This window comes from Brachyhypopomus gauderio, unplaced genomic scaffold (genome assembly GCF_052324685.1).
Source record: "Brachyhypopomus gauderio isolate BG-103 unplaced genomic scaffold, BGAUD_0.2 sc279, whole genome shotgun sequence".
Taxonomy (NCBI): Eukaryota; Metazoa; Chordata; class Actinopteri; order Gymnotiformes; family Hypopomidae; genus Brachyhypopomus; species Brachyhypopomus gauderio.
Genome location: NW_027507100.1, coordinates 72501 through 78831, shown reverse-complemented (window position 1 = coordinate 78831; position 6331 = coordinate 72501). Strand labels below are relative to the sequence as shown.

The following is a 6331-nucleotide window of genomic DNA, read 5'->3' as shown; positions in this document are numbered from 1 at the left end:
CAGGAGCTAAAATGACAAGCGACACTTCCAGGCTCTGAATGCGAAGTTATTGATCCAGCTATCTCTGTTCTTCCTTTTCCTCAACACACCACAAAGAAAGAGAGAAAAAATCAATAGAGGAAAGGCGAAAATTTCCATGATGTTAGTCCTCCATTTTACGACCCAGAACTGAATGGCATCAGAGCCCTACGAAGCTGCTCAGGTTCAGTCTGTGCCCAAGGGTTACACTGTCGCCGAGGATTACGCTGTGGCCGAGGGTAACACTGTCGCCAAGGGTTACGCTGTGGTCGAATGTTATGTTGTGGTCGAGGATTATGCTGTGGCCGAGGGTTACGTTGTGGTCGAGGGTTACGTTATGGTCGAGGGTTATGTTGTGGTCGAGGGTTACGCTGTGGCTGAGGGTAACACTGTGGCCAAGGGTAACGCTGTGGTCGAGGGTTATGTTGTGGTCGATGGTTACGCTGTGGCCTAGGATTATGCTGTGATCGAGGGTTACGTTGTGGTCAAGGATTATGCTGTGGACGAGGGTTACGTTGTAGTCAAGGATTACGCTGTGGTCAAGGGTTACATTGTGGTCGAGGATTATGCTGTGGTTGAGGGTAACACTGTGGCCGAGGGTTACGCTGTGACCCAGGGTTACGCTGTGGGGGTTTCTGTAGCCTGGATATTGGTGTTGATTAGAAAATGCTGGTGTTTGTGGGAGGATATTTGTGTTGATTAGAGAATGCTGGTGTTTGTGGGAGGGTATTGGTGTTGATTAGAGAATGCTGGTGTTTGTTGGAGGGTATTGGTGTTGATTAGAGAATGCTGGTGTTTGTGGGAGGATATTGATGTTGATTAGAGAATGCTGGTGTTTGTGGGAGGATATTGGTGTTGATTAGAGAATGCTGGTGTTTGTGGGAGGATATTGGTGTTGATTAGAGAATGCTGGTGTTTGTGGGAGGATATTGGTGTTGATTAGAGAATGCTGGTGTTTGTGGGAGGATATTGGTGTTGATTAGAGAATGCTGGTGTTTGCTGGGGAATGTTGGTGTTGATTACAGCTGAATATTGTGTAGATGTTGCTGGTCAATGTTGTATAAACACACTTCTGCCCCAGATAACGCCGTTCATCTCTCTTGTCTTTCTTTGTGCTGTGCACATTTACCTCTGAGGAGAAGCCAAATCTCTTAGTATTAATCCAACTTGTGCTGCCACTACAGTATCCTGAGCCAAATATCCTACTGGGACCTCATGGTGAGTACATGCATACACACACACACACACACACACACACACACACACACACACACACACACACACACACACACACACACACACACACACACACACACACACACACACACACACACACACACACACACACACACACACACACACTCCTGCTGTTGGGCCTCAAATCCATTACCACAGCCAGAGACCAATCAGACGAGTGCAGGCCATCACCGTTGGAAACTGTGCGGTCTGATGATAAGATGGTGGTGTACTGCAGATTATCAATTACAAATCACATCTTCCTTTGGACTAATCAGAATGGTGAACACCAGAAGTTAAAATAACACCCAGGGCAGATGTTCAACACCCAGCACCTCTCTGCACTGGAGAAAGGAAAACCTAACACTGGCCACCGCTCACTACTGCAAGAATAGAACATGCATTGTCAATATATTCCAGTAATATTTACTACAATATATTGTCAACATATGTTTTTGTATGGGCGTGTCTGACCAGGTGAAGATCCACCTTCACTGGAAAACATCACGTCAAGTATAAGCAGACGATCGGCCTCTGTGAACCCATGCTGGCTCCACACCATATATAAGCCTCATCTGGCAAGGCCAGTCTCGACTCACATGATTAACCAGAGCAAAGACATATCACACCTGAGAGGTGCAGAATGATGGGGTCAGGGGGGTAGGAAGGCAGAAGGAGGGGCAGGGGGCAGTTGAGTGGGGGCGGGTCATGGAGGAGGAAGATGTGTCAATTTAAGGAATCAAAGAGTTTGATTGGCCATAATCAAATGCAGACGTGGTCAAACACAGCTGCCTTTTTCTCCACAGCTCTCTCTCTCTCTCTCTCTCTGTGTGTGTGTGTGTGTGTGTGTGTGTGTGTGTGTGTGTGTGTGTGTGTGTGTGTGTGTGTGTGTGTGTGTGTGTGTTTAAATTTGCTTTTCTGTCTGAATACAATTGAAGAGAAGCTGCTCATGGACACCAGCTAAGAGGGATAAAAACAGAGAAGGAGTGTGAGAGAAGGAGAGAGAGAGAGAGAGAGAGAGAGAGAGAGAGAGAGAGAGAGAGAGAGAGAGAGAGAGAGAGAGAGAGAAAGATGAAGAGTGAAAGAGAGAGTCAGAGAGGGATTGAACAGGATTGACTAAAATTGACTGTGGTAGTCCTGGTCTGCTGGTTACGGAACTGGTCTTGTGACCGGAGGGTCGTGGGTTTGATTCCCAGGCCCCAGGTCATGACTGAGGTGCCCTTGAGCAAGGCACTGAACCCCCAACTGCTCCCCGGGGTGCTGGGCTAGGTCTGCCCATCACTCTGGGCACATGTGCACCACAGCCCACTTGTGATCACTAGTGTGTGTGTGTGTGTTCTCACTGCACAGGTGGGTAAATGTGGAGGACAAATTCTGATTGGGGTGAAAATATGGCACGTTATCTAATATGACATGTTATCGAATCTATCTAATCTATCAAAAGAGTCTTAGAGGGACAGAGAAAGAGTGAAGTGTGGAGACCAAGAGTGAGCAGAGAGCACGGGTCAAGGGGGAGCAATATAATAATCCGACCTCCGTCTGTTGCACCCTTGATGCCCCGCCTCCTTCTGACACACCCATTATGCCACGCCTCCACCCCGCCCCCCTCTGCCTTATACATCCGCCTAAACTGCGAAGATGTCAAACAAATCTGCAGCTGACCCAGGGGGGCGGGGGCAGGAAGCCCGCCAGCGCACTGGAGGAGCAGAGTGGGCGGGTGGCGGTGGCATGCCGCAGCAGAGGGTGTGCCAGGCTAGGGGCGGGCCTTGTGTACAGAAGGGGCGGAGCCTAAGCCCCAGATGTCCATGCAGAAAGCCTCTACTCCAAACACACACGGCTCAGACTTAGCGAGCCACGGTCAGACAAAGGCAGTGCGAAGTGATCGGATCCAAGCTAAAGCTATCCGTACACAAGAGTCCGTCAATCACGCAGCCAAGTGGTGTGTGGCATGTGTGAGAGAGAGTGACGACACCCTCTTCACACAAGCACGGCTTATCTGGATGACAAACGACATGTCTACAAGTCAGGCTGGCTCTTGTAGGAGCACTGCCCGGCCCAGCTGTCCGACTCTAAGCCCGACTCCCCCCGGAGGGGCTACAGAAGCCCCTTCCTCAGCTCAAGTGTGACTGATTGCTTATTGTGGCTGTTTTAAATCCTCCTATTAGAGATCTACTCCTTGATCGAAGTGACAGGCAAACCTGGCTGCCTTGCTGCTGCTATTATTTCCTAAGTGTAGTGGGAGTGTGTGTGTGTGTGTGTGTGTGTGTGTGTGTGTGTGTGTGTGTGTGTGTGTGTGTGTGTGTGTGTGTGTGCCATGCTCTTTCAGCTACTCAGGACAGAGTGTACACTATATTACAGTATGAGCATTGTATGGTGACTCTATTGGTTTCCCTGTTGAGTTATCTCCAAAGCATTGTGTGTGTGTGTGTGTGTGTGTATGTGTGTGTGTGTGTGTGTGTGTGTGTGTGTGTGTGTGTGTGTGTGTGTGTGTGTGTGTGTGTGTTTCCAGTAAGGCAGAAGCTGGATATTTATGATACCTATTTCTCATAAGATAAGAGACTGAACCCCCCCCCCCCCCCAACTACACTCATTTTGCTTTTAAGCTCAACAGTTCTGGTCTGGTTACAGGCACTGTGAAGGGCTATTTTGCCCCCCCCCCCAACTCTCTCTCTCTCTTTTGGGGTTCCTGACAGCCTCTCTTCCTACTGTTCTTATCGGTACCATACACATCTCACTCTTGTTAAAATGTTCCACTCATTCACTGTCTCTTTATCACCCCCCCTCCCTCACTCTCCCTCTCCTTCCCTACCCTCTCTCTCCCTGCTCCCCCTTCTCCCCTCTCTCCCTCCATCTCTCTCTCTCTACTCTCCATCTCTCTTCAGTGCCGTTGCCACGGTGCTGTTGCGACTGTTGTCTGTGTCCTGAGTGACTCAGATCAACATGGCTGTGTGTTGTGCACATTCCCACATCCCCTAGCTGCTCACTATGAAGGCGTGAATGGCAGTGATGCCTGCAGGGTAAAGCTATAGAGAGGGCCACAGGGGTAAATATGTGTGTGAGACGGGGGGGTTGGGGGGATGATATGTATGGCCAGGCCCTGCCCCCCCCCCCCCCCCCCCCCCCCCCCCCCCCCCAGGAGGGGGAGACAGGACACAGAAGATAGGCATCTTGGCAGCCTTTTTCCAAATGTTTGTGTGTGTGTGTGTGTGTGTGTGTGTGTGTGTGTGTGTGTGTGTGTGTGTGTGTGTGCTAATGTGATTAGGTTCTGATTCACAGAGATTTGTCCACAAGGTGTGACTGGTTAATGGGTGGTCTGGCAGTCAGAGGCCCACGGGCCAGTTTGACTGTAAGACAGGCAGAAGCTGTCTGTGGGAGCCATGATTCAGCCCCTGAGATGTGTTCAAAGTCCTCTTTGTTTGAAATGTTTGCAGACTTTCTCAAAAGCTGCATTCTGTTAGCAGTGCTTTCACCACAGTGAATGTGGTTAGCCACAATTAAACACAAACTAGAGTGAGTACATTTGGAAGATCGAATACGGCACAATTTGACCTCTGGGTGTCTAAAGAAAGAAAAGTATTTTCAATAATTTGCTTCAATAATTCAGGCTCTGAAGCTGTTTTTTACAAGCTGTACAAACTCAGCTGTTTAGGAGAAACATTCTGACTATTGAAGAGTAAGAGAGAGAGAGAGAGAGAGAAAGAGAGAGAGAGAGAGAGAGAGAGAGAGAGAGAGAGAGAGAGAGAGGGAGAGAAAGAGAGAGAGAGACTTTTCTGAACAAAAGCAAAGGAAGAAATCAATACTACACATAGTGAAGTTCTAACTTGGGCAATACTATGGGCAAAAAGACCCTCAAACACAAAAGCATAGGCATGTATCCTCACATACACACACACACACACACACACACACACACACACACACACACACACACACACACACACACACACACACACACACACACACACACACACACACACACACAGTGAACAGGTGTGCATTATTCTCATGCACTGCAGCTGCCTGTCTGACCTGGTTTCTCTGTGCAGCGGAGAGATAGTATCTTGGCTGGTCTCTCTGTGCAGGACACAGACAGTATCTTGGCTGGTCTCTCTGTGCAGGACACAGACAGTATCTTGGCTGGTCTCTCTGTGCAGGACACAGACAGTATCTTGGCTGTGGAAGAGATGACCCACAACCACGGACACTGGAGGTCACTTTCTTCTTCCTCCCTTGGTTAAGGGTTGAAAAGGTTGAAATAATGTGGTGAATGGTCAAGCTGTCCTAAAGAATCATATCTGCTTCACACTCTCAGCACTGACTTAGTCAACACACACACACACACCACACACACACACACACACACCACACACACACACACACACACACACCCACCCACCCACCCACACACACACACACACACACACACACACACCCCCACACACACACACACACACACACACACACCCACCCACCCACCCACCCACACACACACGCACACACACACAAAGCCCAATGCTGAACGTACTGACGTGCGGCTGCTGAGCTGAACACCAGAGTCACTCTAGTCATTTCAGCCCTGGTAAAAAGTGCAAATCCGTGAAGAGAACCCACAGCTGCACCTGAGAAGCTGAAACCATTTCAGCGGTCATGTATGTAATCACAAGCCCCGGTCACGTATCTCCGCTCATGGACTGAGATCCATGTAGTGAGGTACTGTTTCACCCAGTGGTCCAGAAAGTTATTTCACTGAATTCAAATAGAAGATGAATGTTCTCGTGCTGAAAATGAATCCCCCTCTGCACTCTCTGGCCACCAAATAAACAAAACATCTGGGATACTGTGGAAATGAATCACAAATAAACAGGTATGAAATGAACTCTGAGTAGAATTATTTGATTATGAGCTCTGAGTGGAGAGTGAACACAAGTGGAACTCTGAGCAACCGTGTGTGCTTTTTTACATGCTTATTGCAGAGGTGTGGTCAGCGTGAGGTGCAGTGCAGGGGTGTGGTCAGACACACACACACACACACACACACACACACACACACACACACACACACACACACACACACACA

General features: G+C 48.9%; 1 protein-coding gene across 1 annotated transcript in view; it reads right to left on the bottom strand.

The window, feature by feature from the left end:
• Positions 1 to 6331, bottom strand: part of LOC143504519 (teneurin-3-like) — a gene marked incomplete at its 3' end in the record, with an annotated part of 68510 nt that overhangs the window by 43300 nt on the left and 18879 nt on the right. The gene's annotated exons all lie outside the window — the stretch shown is intronic.